Raw genomic sequence first — 17,865 nt, 5'->3', positions numbered from 1 at the left:
GATTGAGCGAAACTAAAGGGCTGCCTGTCAGCTGTCAGAAGAGCTTCTCGCCTAGCTACCACTTCATCACACGTAGATCCTCCAAAATACAACACCGACGTGAGGCTTGGTAAGCCTCTCGAGCTGTAGGAGTGAGGGCCGCGTTCGACCGAAGGTACGGCCTAGTATGGAACTGCAAGAGACAAGCAAGTCAGAGACAAAGGGCAAACAAAGAAAACAACAAAGGGCAGGACAATCACTTGCATCATCAGAGACAAGGGCGTCAACGTTTGACCTCCACGCAAGATCAGAAAATAAGCGTGTGTGGCTACGGTTATCCTTGTACCACCGCATCATGTGCAGAAAAAGAGGTGTTTGATCGATTAGAGTGGGAGCTAAATGAGGAAAATGGTCGAAGGAATAGACCTGCACAAGGTCACAATCAGAAATTGCATCGACCATCCAGAGGAAAGGTACGAAAAAAGAGGATTTGGCACGCACCTCAATGACTAGGTAAAAGACAGTTAAAGACCTGTTGACGCAGCGACTGGCCTTATCCAACCCATCATACGAATGGGCAAGAAGGGTCGCATTCCATTTATATGGCATGAGAAAAGTGCTATCTACTATGAGTGACAGCAAGTGGGAACTCACCAGCTCATTCCCTTGGTAGAATATCATCGCTCCCATAGGATACAAAATCAAGGCACGGGCCTTCACAATGGCCTCGGCCTCTGTCTCCGGAATGCGATGGGCGAAGTTCGCAGACAACCAGATCAACTTGAACCGCGGGCCCAAGAAGTTTGTGGGATCTAACATCATTCCCAACAAGCTCATCCAGTCATCGACGGAAGGTATCGAAAGGTCATTCTCGAACGAGATGGACCCTCCCTCGTACCAGAGACCAACTGGATATAAATATCGTAAGGGGTGATCCCTCATTCTTCGAAGGGTAGATGAAAGGTACGGGTCTACAAATGCCATCGCTTGGCCAGTACAGACAGCAAAGACATGTTCGTCTTGCTCGGGCGAATCTGGAACAAACTGGCTAGAGGAGTGCGCTCTAGCACCTCAAAGAACAAAGGCTGGGGATCCTTGAACTAGTCCGGCCAATGGGTCGTAACCTCACGCCCTCTCAAGACTGCAGAAGTGCCTCCCTCACGACCAATGTCGGACAAATGCTGGCCCTCCCGAGGTACGTAACACGGATCAACAGAGTGGTGAGAGGGACCAGCCTCATTGCGGCCACGTTGAGGCATGGTGCACAAAATGTTCACATGTAATTACCCTTCTCACCATAAGGCCCAAAATCAAAGTCCAAATCCAAGGCCCATAGGCCTAAAGTCAAACCCACAAGGCCCACATTTCGAAGCCCACAAGGCCCACATGTCAAAAGCCCACCAAGCCAATTATCCAAAGGCCCATGGTTCAAGGCCCATGTTTTCAAGCCCATTTCTTAGGCCCACATCGCCAAAGCCAAGCCCATTTTCACAAGTCCAACTTCAAGGCTCATGGTCCTAGGCCCGCATGTCCAATCAAGCCCATGTTCCCTAATCCATGATCTAGGGCCCACTTGAGAAATCCAATCCACACATGGCCAAAAATCATGATAGGGAGTGTGATCCACTCCACAAGTGATGGCCCACCATCAAGATCCACACCATCAGAACATTCAAGTGGACCCCAAATCATCCATCCCATCCATCATCCTACGATTTAGATCATCACCAAAAAAAAAAAAAAAACAATGAAACACCAAAAAACAAAAAATGATCATGAGAGTGGGGCTTCCTTTCTTATCATACCCTACTCTAACATTAAAAAAAAAAAAAGAAGCAATCCTTTGTCCAAAATAAGATTTTCCAGCAAGATTCAATGGCTGGAAATCCGGCCAACGCGATCAACGATCCCGATCACGGCTCTCTTATGCCTAAGAGAGGATCCAAAGCAACAAATGGGCCCTCCAAACACCCCACAAATATGAGCTAACCAAGGTCCAACAAAAACACAATAGAAAATCATCAATCATCCACTTGGAAAAATGAAGAAGGAAGTGAAGCAAAGAGGAGGCTACAAAGGAGCAAAAATCACCACCCAAAACCTTCCAGGGATCTACAATGGCGTCCCTGGACAGATTGGGAAGAAACTGATATAAGAGAAGAGACCCCTTGGCCGGACCAACACCCACGCCGGATCGCTAGACAAACCAGTGCCAGGCGGTAATCAGACTACCGCCGGTGGTAGTCCGACTACCGCCCGTGCTCGGAATTGCGTGGGACAACACACTGGTCCCCTTTGAAAAGATGGGACGGCTGGACCACAGTCAGAACTGCTGGATAAAAGCCAAAAAAGTGAGAAAGGGGATTCTTCTCATGAGAAGACCTCAATATCTCGCAAGAAATTCAAAATCTTGCAAGAAATTGGGAATCTTGATAATTGGGATGATAAAATGCTAAAAAATTAAAAATAGTAAAAAGAAAAACATTACACAAAAATATAAAAAAAATCATGTTTAATGCCCCATTAATTCATCAATGGAGGCCATTTGACTATTTGATCCAAACTGTACAATAAAAGCTGGACGACAACGCCCTCCCGCGAGATCGGATGGATGTTTCAAAAAATTCCAAAAAATATTTCAAATAAAAACCATTAGCCCTGCCAACTCATCAGTGGAGGCAACACGACTATTTACTTAACTTGTACAATAAAAGCCAGACAACGACGCCCTCCCGCGAGATCGGACGGATGTTTCAAAAAATCTCAAAAAATATTTCAAATAAAAACCGTTAGCCCCGCCAACTCATCATTGGAGGCAACGCGACTGTTTACTTAACTTGTATAAATAAAAACCGAACGACGACGCTCACTCGTAAGATCGAACAGATATTTTTCAAAAAATCCAAAAAAAAAAATCAAATAAAATCCCCAAGGAGTCTAGTTCAAAAGAGGATAGTTTTCAAACAAAAAAATTTTCAAAAACACAGGCGACGCGCAGTATACTGAGGAATCTTCTATATTCTCCAGTTGCAATCAGTGCAAACAGCAAAATAAGATTCAATCCCTTCTGGTTCCCCCTAGGGACGATTGAATCTATATATGATACAAGTACGGTTGACCCGATCCCCAAATCTAGACAATCGTACAAGACAAATGCAAGTAAAAATGATTTGATCTATCTCTGGAAAGAATAATCAAGCTCAAAGTGAAGACAATCCATTATAACCAAAGTATCAGAATCAGCAGACTGCATGGCAAAAGATTACCCACACATACCTAATCCAAGGTATTCAGAAAATTTGATCGAGTCCAAGTCGACGTAATGAGTTCCTTATAAGGCCGCATCAACGCATGGGGCACCTAACCACTTTGATGATCAAACGAAATGAATACTCCTAGGGTGATTATGTAGCAAAGGAAACGACAGATCTAAACAGTACGGGAATCCTCGTAAAGCCGCATCGACGCGCAGAGGCCCTACTTTTCAAACTTACCCTCCATTGCTATTAACAATCTGACGTGAAAGGGTTATGATGCGTAGCCCGTAATGCCGCAGAATGCGTAGGGACAATTATAATGTTTTCCTCAACCCTCATAATATGTGCGAGTTATCTGTTTTCTAGACAGTCAACTGACAACGATACAATGTCAGGCAACAGATTCGAACCACTACCTTTTCTGATCAAAAGGGTGAGGTGTCCACTCACTTTGGCACTCGGTTGCTCGCAACCTCGCAACCTCGGCCAAAGAGGGGCATTTGTAAACACCCCACCCAGGTTAGCATCTTGAGAAGGAAAAGATAACCGGGAAACCCTGATCATATCCTAAACCCTATCCCATTCAAACCCTGATCTTGGGAACTTCATATGCGGTGGAGCTCATGGGAACTTCCCATGAGGTCGAGCTGTGTGGGCCCCACCATGATGCGTGTCGAACATCAACCCATCAGCAAGATGTACCATTCCATGGTGGGCCCATGGCTTAAAAATTAAGTCAATCCGTGATTTGTATGGGCCACACCATATACAAAAGTTGAGAGGGGTTGCCCTTCGTTAAAACATTCATAATCATTTGTTGGGCCAACTTAGTTGTGGTTCACAAATCCAGCCCATCCATTATGTGTGTCCGACTTGGATGAGGGGTCAGGCCAAGTTTAGACGCACCCAAATTTCAGGTGGGCCCCACCAAGTGCTCTTATATGTTTTAGGCATGTCTTCACATGATTTTAGATGGTATGGCCCACCCGAGTTCCGTATACAGCTGTTTTTCAGATTTATTTGAAATCCACTCCATCCATAAGGTGTTTGACAATAATTTAGTCGTGGGGATAAAAAATTGGCCACATTTATAATGTTAATGGGCCACATGAGCAAAAACAGTGTGGGAGATGCCCACTATCCAAATAGTTTCACTTGTTATGACCCATATGAATCATAAATCTACCTACTTTTTAAGACATACTATTAAACTTTCATCACAGACCTAATGATCGGGGTGGATTTCATGAACGCATCATGGTGGGGCCTAATCCCAGCCCATCATTTTTACCTATGTTAGTTGGTGCACAAAATATCTCATTCGGTACTGTGCGTAAGAGACCGGGACTCTCTCTCTCTCTTTATCTTATATATATATATATATATAGACGCGGATTTTGCAGATTTCTTGCGAAAGGCTTTTGCAGGAAGTTCCTATGCAAGGATTCTGGCTGGGGTCCGTTGTGATGTTTGCGAGAAACCCAACCTGTCCATCCGTTTTTCAATTTCATTTTAGGTCATGCAAACAAAAATGAGGAGGATTGAAAACTTAAGTTAGGCATACCAGCGGAAATAGTGGGAAAAGGAATGTCTACCGTTGAAGCGTTCCTAGGCTCCACCTTGATGTTTTTATTCCATCGAAACAGTTTATAAGGTCATTTTCACTGAGATGAAATGCAAACAGCACGAAACTTTTTTGGCCATATAAATGTTTCAATGGTGGTCACTAAATCCCCACTATTTCTTTTTGTGTGGCCCATTTAAGTTTTAGATACACCTTATTTTTGGTGGCATGTACTAAAATAAGCTCAAAAAACAGATGGACGGAGTGGATTTCTCACAAACATTACACCGAGCCCTACCCAAAATCCTTGCACAGGAACTTCCCGTGAAAGGCTTTTGCAGGAAATCCACATTGTTATATATATATATATATATATATATATATATATATATATATATATATAGAGAGAGAGAGAGAGAGAGAGAGAGAGAGAGAGAGAGAGAGAGAGAGAGAGTTTCCCGCGCACAAGGCCGCATGGAGCTTTAATGCGAGCTTATATATGAGCTGAGCTGTTAGATTATATTAACGGCTGGGATTAAGCAGCAGTGGGAATGAGAGAGTCTGCAAAATAATGACGGCCGGAAAAGATTTCCGCACTTTCACGGGAATTGCATGTTGTACAGGAAGCTATTGGACACTCTCACGGGAATTGCATGTTGTACAGGAAGCTATTGGACGGCGCTCTTTAGGTTGAATAATCTTTACATTGTTAGGAAGCTAATCTTTACATGGTTAGGAAGCTAGGAAGCTAGGAATTGCATGTTGCATACAGCCAGGAAGCTATTGCATGGTGCTCATGCACTAAAATAATCTGTCCAAAAATATGGACGATGTGGATAGAACACATAGATCATAGTAGGCCCCAAAGAGACCCCGCCGGAACCGTTCGCTGGGTTCCGTGAAAAAAAAATGCGTGCTGAGTTTTTTTTTTTTTCACACGCACACGCACTCCACACACTCACGCTAGTGGAATTGCGTGCTGAGTTACTCTATAGGCTTTTATCATGCCCAACAAAACTATGTTGGGCCCACCATGAATGCATGTGGTTTATCCACGCCGTCCATCCGTTTTTCCAGCTCATTTCGGAAACGGATTGGCTACTCCCCCGTCACCGGCCATTGGCTGGTGGTGGGTGCTCTGTGGGCCCCACCATGATGTATGTGTTTCATCCATGCTGTCCATCTATTTTTCTAGATCATTTTATTTCATGAGAACGAAAATGAGGTATATTCCGATCTCAAGTCAACCACGTTACAGAAAACAGTGTTGCATGAATTTCGACCATTAAAAACTTTTTTGGGGCCATAAAAGTTTTGGATCAAGCTGATCTTTGTTTTTTCCCTTTATCTGGGTTTTTATGACCTAATCAACGTGTTGGATGTCAAATAAACAGTAGAGTGGGCCTTAGGAGGATTTTAATGGTGGATATCCAATCATTATTGTTTTCGTATGGTGTGGTCCCCTGAGATTTATATTTTTATTATTTTTTGTACCAAGCCCTAAAATTATCTGTAAAAATGGATGAACGGAATGGATGAAGCACATACATCATGGTGAGGCCCACAGAGCACTGACCATCAGCCACGGGGTTGGTGGCAGGGGGAGTAGCCAATCCGTTCCCGCTCATTTTAGGGTTTAGCCCAAAATTGAAGCATATCCAAAGCTACGTGGAGCACACCATAAGAAAAGGTGTGAATTGAATGTCCACCTTTGAAAAATTCTCCAGGGTAGAGAAGTTGTGGCTCAAGCTGATATTTGTGTTTTTCATTCATCCATGTCTGTGTAATTTTATCTAGTAAAATAGATGAACGAAGGATAAAATAGGTAAATCACCACTGTTTAATAGTGGGCGTTGAATCACCACGGTTTCATGTTGTGTGGTCCATTTGAGATTTGGATTTACCTCGTTTTTAGATCATGCCTTAAAATAATCATTCAAAATGGATGGACGGCGTGGATTAAACACATATATATCATGATAGGGCCCACAAAGTACCTTACGGTAGACACCCATCGACTCGCAGCGTAAGAAGGCAATCCGCGTCCCCCCCACGCATGGGTACCACCTCCATCGTAAGATTCATAACACGATTACTTGCAGTGAGTAACTAAGTACGCTTAACATCCTTAGTAAACTGTGCGGGGTCCACTATGATTTACCTATTTTATCCACTCCATCCATCCATTTTACTCGATAAGATTACACAGACATGGATGAATGGAAAACACAAATATCAGCTTGAGCCAAAACTTCACTGCAGGAAGAATTTTTAAAAGGTGGACATTCAATTCACACTTTTTCCTATGTTGTGCTCCACTTGAGCTTTGGATATGCTTCAATTTTGGGCTCAACCTATAAAATGAGCTGAAAAAACGGATGGACGGCGTGGATAAACCAAATACATTCATGGTGGGGCCAACAGTTTGCTCAGCATGATAACAGCGCACTGAGTAACTCCCTACGCAATTTTATTTCACCATGACCTACCTAGAGACGGATGATTGGCCTCTTTTGGGCCCACCGTGATCTATATGTTTTATCCATGCCATCCATATTTTTGGACAGACTATTTTAGGGCATGAGCCCAAAAATGAGGCACATCAAAGGCTCAAGTAAACCACACCACATAAAGCACGACTGTATGCAACATTTATGCGTGCTGGAATAAGAGTCATTGGATCACACCAACAGACAAGATTAAGCCCGCGTTAAATCCACGCAATCCATCCATTCTAAATCATTATTTTAGGGTATGATCTAAAAATAAGGTAGATCTAAATCTCAAATGGACCACACCACAGGAAACAGTGGTGATCCAATGCACACCTTTTCTGCACCTTTGCACACATGTCTTAAGCACAAAATCTTAACGGTCCACACAATGCAGCACCCCTTAAAACTCAATGGTCCCAAATTTTAGCCCAATCTAAAACCCTAGTAGGCTATAGCAAAGAGAAATGCAAATCAAGGAAGGAAACTATTTCCTTTTTACATGGCCCACCAGAGCTTTGCATCGGGCTAAAAGTTGGGCTTCTAAAGTTTCAAGGGGTGTTGTATCACGTGGATCGTCTAAATTTTGTCCCCAGGAGGATCGAGTCAGGTCTAAACGAGTTAGACAAGTGGAGTCGTCTCGAGACCATCTTCACTGACTTCGCAGAAAAGATTAGCCCCGAGCTTGCAACCCATGAAGGCAAAAATAAAGCCGACTCACTCATCAAGTGGGCCCCACGCCTGATGAGGTAATCATCCTGCATTTTGGCCTATTGATCTTCAAGGCAGGGCCAACATTTTTAAAGGCTATGGTGAGGTGGACAATGACTTTGCTGTCCATCCAGGCGAATATGATCATCAATCACCATCCATTAAAAAATATAAAAAAAAACCAAAATTACTTAATAATAAGAGAAAAAAAGGCTACATCAGCACGCATGTACTCGATCAAGATGGTGACATCCATTTTATAGTAAAATAGGAATATCAAAGTGGTACGTAGGCTCGTGTATATAGAAAGATTATTGCGTAACACGCTTTTGCATAGTGCACGTACTTTATTATTATTATACATATCATAACTGATGTACATGTGTATAAAATTACATTGATAATAGCATGGTGAGCTACTGGACCTTTCTTGTTTCTTCTTTTGTAGTTTTAGTCGATCACTCTGTAGTACGCAGGAGTACTAAATTAGCTACTCCATTAGCTCGACTGTGGGAACTGGTGAAACCGTCTGTTTTGAGCCATGGAATCAAGATGTGATAGAGTGGGTCCCAGTCATTTCAATCATGGGTGATCAAACGGATGCTGATTAACAACTATCTCCCTCTTTTTAGGCCGGTTCCTCTACAAACTACTACTGGAGAAGAAACTTATGAATAGATTAGTTGATAAGCGGATTGCGTACAGAGTAAATTCTGTGGGATCTGATTTATGTATTTTATCCACTCCGTCCATCCATTTTACTAGATAATTTTATTAGTTGAACCCAAAAATAAATCATATCTATAGCTCAAGTGGACCACACCACATGAAATAATGTGAATTAAACATCTACCATTGGAAAATTCTTAGGGGCCATGGAAGTTTTTAATCAAGCTGATATTTGTGTTTTCTATCTTATGAATAGATTGATTGACAAATAAATATCACTGTGGGCCCTAGCAAGATTTCTACGGTAGATCATTATTCCCACAGTTATATGCGGTGTGTTCCACTTGAGCTTTGGATATGCTTAAATTTTGATCTTAACCATTAAAATGAGCTGGAAAAATGAATGGACGGCATGAATAAACTACATATATTCAAGGTGGGCCCAACAGAAGTTACTCAGTACAATAAAAGCATACTGAGTAACTCAGTATGCATTCGGATTTCCTTAGTCTACAGTTATGTGAGTGGGCTCCACCACGAGGTTTACATGACATCCACTCTGTTCATTGTGTTCCCCCTCACAGTCCACTTGAAGCTCAAAAGGTTGATCTAAAATTCAGGTGGCCCGCACTATGAGAAAAGATCTGCTAATAACTTATAAAATCACATGGTGTGGCCCACCTGAGCTTTGGAATGGCCTTTTTTAAAGGTGCCCAGGTGGGCTTCTTACGAATGGACTGAATTTTATATATATATATATATATAACAATGTCGATCCCACAAGCTTATGAAAGGTTTTAATGGAGGGTGTCCCCATCTCAACTGTCCTTGTGGTGGTGTCACTTGTCTGTGTGTTGTATTGACCCAATATCTGGTATACCAAGTGAAGAAGAAGGACCACACTTTATGGACGTGGATGTGGGCCCTACATCATCTACATTATGGGACTACCTCTCTCTCTATATAGGGAAAAGGTACTATGACATAGATCTGTGTGGGCCCCACTAGGATGTGTATTGGACATCCACCCCATCATTTAGATGCATCCTTGCATGGTAGATCATGGGCCTAAAATCCAGGCCAATGAATGACTTAGGTGGGCCACATTACAGACAGTTGAGAGTGGATACCCACCCATTGAAACATTAGTTATCATTTATAGGGCCCATTGAGATGTGGTTTACACATCCAGTCCATCCATTGTGTGTGTCCAACTTGGATGAGGGGTCACACCAAGTTTCAGCCGTATCTAATACTCAATGGGCTCCAAAACGTGATTTTAGATGTTTTAGGCATGATTTCACATAATTTTAGAGCATATGGCCCACTTGAGTTCTGGATACGGCTACTTTTTTGGATATCCCATGTCCTTGAGAGGAACCACCAAATGCACAGTGTGGATGTCCGATACGCATCATGGTGGTGCCCACGCAGCTCAAAATAGACGTCACAGTACCATTTCCCATCTATATGTATATTCAATTTGGATCGGTATGACACCATTCCCCAGCTCCTTGCCGAGCTTATGTGAATCCCATGCTTTCATTGGTAGAAATCTACTTTGGCTGGAATAATACTTGACATATTATTGAGTAGTAGTGTTTATACCTTTTTTTTTTGTTGTTGTTGTTGGATACTCATGTGTGCTAATGAGATGTTGCCACGTGTCGTCATGCTAAATGATGGGTAAAATCCTACTCGCTATAGTATACCTAAATCAAATGATTTAGAAGACACCATGTGGCAGCCATGTCATGTGTGGTGTATAGCAACTTCAAGAGGAGTTAGACGTGTACATAGAGCTGGGCACGAGACGACTCGTCTCATCCAACTTGTTCAGACTCGACTCGACCTGAACCGAGTAGACTTCGTCCAATCCTAACTCAAACTGAATCAAGTTCGGGTCACCTAGTAACTTGACTCGACTCGACTCGAAATCCAACTCGATACTGACTTACCGAAACCTGACTTGTACATTAAAAAAAAACTCATATTTGATGTTTTAGATCTGAGATGCTGTGTAGCTGATGTAGAGGTTGCAATTCCGACAAATGCACCTAGGTTTTGAGTTGTGATTTCAACTTACGAATATCCGCTGCACCCGACCTAACTTGGTCCTGACTCGGTACCTATGACCAGGTCAGACTCAATTTGGTTCGGGTTAGTTTAGGCCAGACCCGGACTCAGATCAGTTCAGGCATGTTGAACTTGCATTGAGTCGGGTGGAGTTCAGATCAAGTCTATTTCAAAAATCGGGTCGAGTCAAGTCAACCCTAACTTGATCTGACTCAACTCAATGCCCAGCGCTAACCTTGCACATGAGAGAGAGCATTAAATGCTAAATTATGTCAAAAATACTATTGTAAAAAAGAAGAAGCAAAAGTCTCATTAAAGTAAGAATCTCTCTCTCTCTCTCTCTCTCTCTCTCTCTCTCTCTCTCTCTCTCTGAGCATTAAATGATAGAATCTTATCAAAATAAAATCCCTATTTGGCATTAAATGCTAGAGAATTGTCAAATCAATTTTGCAGATACCAAAGCTTGATAACTTAAGGATCACAACAGCTTTCTAATGTGAGAGTTAAAAAACGTGAGGACTTTAGCTAATGCACAAGAGATATATCTCTTATACACGTGATTGTAGGCAATAAGCCATGTTGATATTGAAAATTTAAAGAGATTTATACAGTCAATTGTCCAAATCTATCACAATACTAAAGACTACGCAAGGCCACGAGAGTTTCAATATTAGGTCACGGGTTTGAATACCCATTGTGGTGAAATTCTACTGTGTGGTGTGAGTGCATTGGTGTGTGGGGGGTGTGGGTGTATGTGTAAAAAAGAATGAGAAGAAAAGGCTACATTCTCCTAAAAGCCTATATAAACAGCGATCCACAAAGAGCTTCAGGTCTCATGCCAATACAACTAAGCATGACTCTATTTTCTCATTTACCATGAACATTTACCATTTTATTTTATTTTAGTTTAGCTTAGCCCCATCTCTGCTTAAAGCATGGGGGCCTTAGTTTTAAGTCCTTCGTTTTATCTCCCCACTCTTCATCCACTACATCCCACTGGATCGCAGGGAAGATCGCTCAGTTTTAGAACAAAAGGCTGCAGGGCTTTCTTGTTACATGCTAGGTGATTTTGCTAGCCATCTCCCCACGAAGTTTGGTTCACACCATATGACAAACAGATAGTCGAATCATAACCGTCTTGTCATATACTTAATTCCAATCAAGACCACGAACGTATTGTCATCTCACCGGTATCTCGCCACGAAGCTTGGTTCTAATCGAGCAACGAAAAAATTGTGAGAGATCCGCCCTCTATTGACCATATTGCCACGACATCTTGTTCCGATCAAGCGAAGAACAAACGATCATCACGCACATTATGACCGTCCTGCAAGCTTAGTCCTAATTGGGGAACGAACAAATCATCGTCTCCCAAGCCGATCGTGAGTGTCATTATTGTAAAAATTATCAATAAAAGAACATCTGTCTTTCATCTCTCTCTTTTAGTGTTGAACTTAGGTAGTAAATCATGATGAAAAAACAAGTCTTTAAGTTCATAAACTTATGTTTATTATCATAATGGATAAAATGTTATTCTAAAGGATTAACTTCCTTTCATTTTCACAAGTCTCTTGAACGAAGTACAATATCGATAGTTGAGAGGACTATGGATCTTGTGTCTAGGCTTCGATATGTCCGTCTCAGTGAAGGGGACACCAACAATTCAATCAACATTGAGTTAAATAGACTCTGGCACACCCGCACATCCTACTCACATACATGTATATTCAATTTAGAACCCCAATCATGCGAGTGGCCTAATCTAATTAAACTGAGTGCTACAAGTAGATAAGCAATGGTTAAGATTGATTATCATTTGCTGAACTTTCATTTTACTAATGGGTCAAGTTCAAGTTGTTTGGTTCCATTTTGTAATTACTAAACATGCAAGTCCAAACCCAAAGCGGATTGCATCCTACCCTCACTCGTATCTAGTCATGAATGGGCAGATACGTGAGGGTCAACCATGATGTATCTGTTAATCCACATGGTTCATTCCTTTTCTCAAATCATTTTAAGGTACGAGCCCAAAATACGAGGCAAATCCAATGCTCAAGTGGGCCACAACATGGGTCTAGTCCCATGGCTAGGTGGTAGACTAACTCTATTTAAACACCAAGGGCGGAGGGGGATCCATTGCCCATTTGGTGTGGGTGGGTGGGTGAGATTGTGGGGCTGTGGGCATCTATAAAAATAAAAGTGGACCACACCACATATTACTTTTGCATCTACAGGGTGGATTTAAAAAACAAATATCCCCTTAAATCAATCCAAGCCTACTATTTGGTGTGGTTCACTTGAGCGATGGATCTGTTTCATTTTCTTGGCTTGAACATTAAAATGATTAGAGAAAAGGGATGTTTAGGTCCTTTTACTCTGCTGGTGGACTTTTAGGGCTTTCAACACCCGGTCAAGGGTTCGAGTACCCATGCGTGGTGAAATTTCACTAAAGCATGTAGTTTATTTTTAGAGATTATTTTAGGTCATCTGGACTACACTATAAATAGTAATGATTTTTACTGTTAACCATAATGTTTGTTTTCCATCTAATTTATTCATAAGGTAACAAATACCCGAATGAAGAGGAAAAATGAATTTCATATTGATCCAAAACTTCCGTGACTCTAAAAAGGGTTTCAAAGGTAGACGTTCACACCCCTACTGCTTTCTGCAGCGTGGTCCACTTTATAATTAGATCTATCTTATTTTTTGTCTCAAGCCTTAAGATGAGCTCGCCAAATGGATGGACAGCTGGATATAACACATATCTCGTGATCAGACCCATGGAACTTGCTGACGTCACTACTGCTGCTATATTGCTGGTGTGAAGTACACCAGCCAATCCGCTTCCGCCCACTTATAACTACAGACGGGAGGCGGGACCCAATCCGCGTCCAGTCGAAACCTCACTGCGACCTACTACCCTTTGGCCTAACTTGACCCGACCGCACCAATTTAATTGTAACTGGGTTAGGCTCAACTGATGTTAAGTTGAACTATTTGATACTCTGGCCACGTAAGATGCTCGATACTGTTGAAATGTGACCTGTTAAACCATGCAAGTTGCCGGTCGGGCTCAACTGATGTTAAGTTGAATTATTTGATACTCTGGCCACGTAAGATGCTCGATACTCTGAATTTTGAAATGTAACGTATTAATTCAAATTAAACCATCAAATTGTGAACCTTTTGTAATCAAGTCTAGTCCAAAAATACGATTGGGTTCACAATCCTAACCTCTGATTTATGGACACTTGTTCTTTTAATCACACCGTTGGATTCTTTTTTCAATTTTAACCGTCGAATTGCGTATCATCCATCACACTGCCGGAGTATCAAATATTTCCTCTTATGCATTGTGTAGCTGTACGTGACATCATGATACAGTGAACGAGTTGTGATAGGGTTGATGATCAATCATACACTCGTGCATGGATGGTTTATCATCAACCAATACACGTGTCACGCATCTACCTCAGCTGTAATCTTATCTACAAATCAGACTGGACAGATCATGCGAATTCCTAATCATCTTATTGCAATATAAAATTTTCAAGTAAAGGGTCCATCATCGAACGGTTGGGATTTTCTAATAAAAGTGATTTTTGGGTCAATTTACATCCACAGTAAAACCAATGGTTTGGACGGTTCGGATCTAGACACGTACTTGAAAACGGTGCAGTCGTGTGTGAAGGTGCACAATAGCCGTACTCCTTTATTTTCCTTACGATGAGAAAAGTGGGTTAGTTAGATACGTGACTCCTCCAATCCGACACGCAAAAGCCGTGTTGAAATCGAATTCCCACCCTCTCCTTCGTCCCCTGCATGACACGTGTACAGCAGATCATCGTCTCTTTGTGCTAATCTTCCCTTGAGTTCCGACGTGGCATGATGAGATTGGAGAAGCAGGAGAACCGGCGATGCTGACGTGGCACGTCGCTTTTGGATGTGCGCGAGGAGAGGGGACTGCTAATGGGCTTTGCGTGGATCCAGAGAATCACAAGACTGCCACTGGTTGGGATTTTTCATAGCATCCAAAGACTTCTTCACTTTATTCCCAAAATGCCCTTACTTATCAGCACAATTACTTATTTTAGGTACGAAAGTACCCTTAAATCTCAACTGAACTACTTATTCTAGGTTGTGCGTCCAGCAGCGGCGGAGAGGGAGGCGGTGTAAATTCATGCTGACGTGGCACGTCGCTTTTGGATGTGCGCGAAGAGAGGGGACTGCTAATGGGCTTTGCGTGGATCCAGAGAATTACAAGACTGCCACTGGTTGGGATTTTTCATAGCATCCAAAGACTTCTTCACTTTATTCCCAAAATGCCCTTACTTATCAGCACAATTACTTATTTTAGGTACGAAAGTACCCTTAAATCTCAACAGAATTACTTATTCTAGGTTGTGCGTCCAGCAGCGGCGGAGAGGGAGGCGGTGTAAATTCGGATTATCATTCGGTGTTATCACTTATTACTCTTTATCGCCGTACGTATGTCACATCTGAAGGCTCGGAACCATACATCTGATGGGACCCACCAGGACGCTTACATTAATCGGATTAAACATGCGAACCGAAGAAATTTCGATGGTTAAAAAAGTCCAACCAAGGCTGGCAATCAGTGATGAGCATCCTTTGATCAGCATCCAGAATAATTCAGAAGTCGTGATTTTCGAGGGTACTTTTTAATATAGACTGCCGGCCTTTTCTTCATTCGACTCAAAAAAAAAACCTAAATTATCAAATTAGGCTAAACTTAGAAAGATAAAAATACTCATTTTTTTATATGCTTTACCAGGTAGTCAATGTATTTTTATCAAAAAAATCAACATTCGTACTTTAAAAATATATTTTAATGAGATAATTTTCGAGCGGCGAAAATAAAGATGCAGAGCATCAAATTACCTACTATGCTAAATTTTTCAACTTTTCATCACAGTCAATCCATGGTATGTGGGCGAGTTGAATCTTGTTGTGCATGACACGTATGAAATAGAGGGAATGAGGCTTGAATCGCAGCACGTGTGGTCCCAACATGCAGGCTCACTACAGTGAACCATTTTTTCTACCATCACATGTGCGGTGAGATCTGAGCCGTGTAAAGTTGGGGCTAACAATCACGATTATCGGGAGAGAAAAACAGGCCGATCTACTCATGAGGTGGGCCACATCTTTGAAATCAAGCTCTAACCTAACATATGATTTTGAACCACTTGGTAAGCCGACCATCGGGTCATTTTCATCGTTTCCACCTTTGTCGTGGCGTGGATGTCTTGCACATTGCTAGCCTATGGTCATCTCTCATTTTCTTTTATTTATTTATTTATTATTATTTTGGTAAAATTTTATTATTGACTTTGCTAATTCCAAGGTGAAACAAAGAGAAAGAAATAAATGACTAAGGTCTTCCAAAAAATCTTTGTTATCCAAGGTGACACACGTGCCTTGTTGGTAGATTGTTGCACATGTATTATATTGTTATACATAACATATGATATATTGAAACATTGACACATGTTGAATACTTGAAAATATATGGTAAGACAGGTTGCTCATGTAACATTTGACACGTGTGGCACATATTAAACACTTAAAAGATGGATGGTGGCACATGTGTTCATGTGGGACATTGACACATATAAAGATGAATAGTTGCCCATGTGGCTCGTGTAGCACATTCGCATATGCATGGTTTATGAAAAAGGATTATAACACATAACATATTAATGTGTTGTATCTGAATAGATGTTTGCATATGTGGGGCATTTAAAGGGTACATGTACATTGGCCTGTGTGGCACATATGAAGTGCGTAGATATGACTAGCAACTGTATAGCACATGTGGCTCAATAGCTCATGTATAACACATGTACGGTGCTTAAAGATGAGAGTAGCATGTGTGCACATGGCACGTTGAAACATGGTTTTAAAAAAAGATGACTGATGGCATGCGTTATAAATGTGGATAGTGACACATGTGTGAGCTTTAAGATGGATAGTGGCATATGGGGGCACTTAAAGATGGCTGGACCATATGTGGGGAGCACTTAGAAGATGATGGATGGTATATGTTACTATCATACTGACTATTTTCCTCCCATTTTCTTACCCAGGGAAGAACACAAAATAGGAACATTTTTCAAAGAACGAGAAGGAAATAGAAATTGTGTTCTAAAAAACTTTTAAATACAAATGCTATTTTCGTAAAAATGACATTTCATCAATTTATTTTTTCATATGCCTCACATGTGTAGGACATCCAAGTCTAGTGAAAATCAGGCTGCTCCGCTAATCTGGTGGGTCACACCAATGAAACAAACGGATATTGGTGTTTAGACATAATTTACATGTGCGGCCCACCTGATGAGTTAATCTGCTTGATTTTCAAAGCATGTCTGATACATGTGACCTATTGGTGTGAAAAAGAGGTGCCATGGTAACCCTACAATGGTAAGGTAGTAGAGGCTGAGGTGGGACACATGGGTCCTGGTTAACCATTTGGTGGGGACAAATATTCGGTCTCAACATGGCCTGGCCTAAAAAATGAAGGTTTGTCTGACAGGTGGGCCTTGATGAATGCTAAGTAGGCCAACTTGTAAATGCTCATTGGAAGAAAAAAACAGGAGTGTTGGACCATAAGTCATTTTGCTTTAACTACTTAATGTGAATTTGGTTTTTTTTACTTATTCTATACATAAGTATATTCTTAAACAATATTTAATCCCGGAAAGAGTGCATAAATTACAACATACATGGATTACCTTTTGCAATGTCACTTTTGATGTGGATCGTTCAACACCTCTGATGTTGGGCCATCTATCATGTGGTTCCACTTTTAACATCCACTGTCCATCATGTGGGGCCAACATTTGATGGAGAATGTTCATTACATTGGGCTCACCTCGGCCCTATCTTCGATATGAACGGTGCATTATGTGGGGCCTATCTTAAATGTGAATCATCCACCTTGCAAGACCCACATATGATGTGAGCTATCCATCATATGGGGTCTACCTTGGATGCGGGATGGCTATCATGTGGGGCTCACCTTTAATGTAAACCGTCTATCAAGCAGGGCCCAACTTTAAAGTGGGTTGTCCATCATGCGACACCTACC

Source organism: Magnolia sinica, chromosome 3 (assembly GCF_029962835.1).
Source record: "Magnolia sinica isolate HGM2019 chromosome 3, MsV1, whole genome shotgun sequence".
NCBI classification, from domain to species: Eukaryota; Viridiplantae; Streptophyta; class Magnoliopsida; order Magnoliales; family Magnoliaceae; genus Magnolia; species Magnolia sinica.
Note: the sequence above shows the minus strand (reverse complement) of the source record.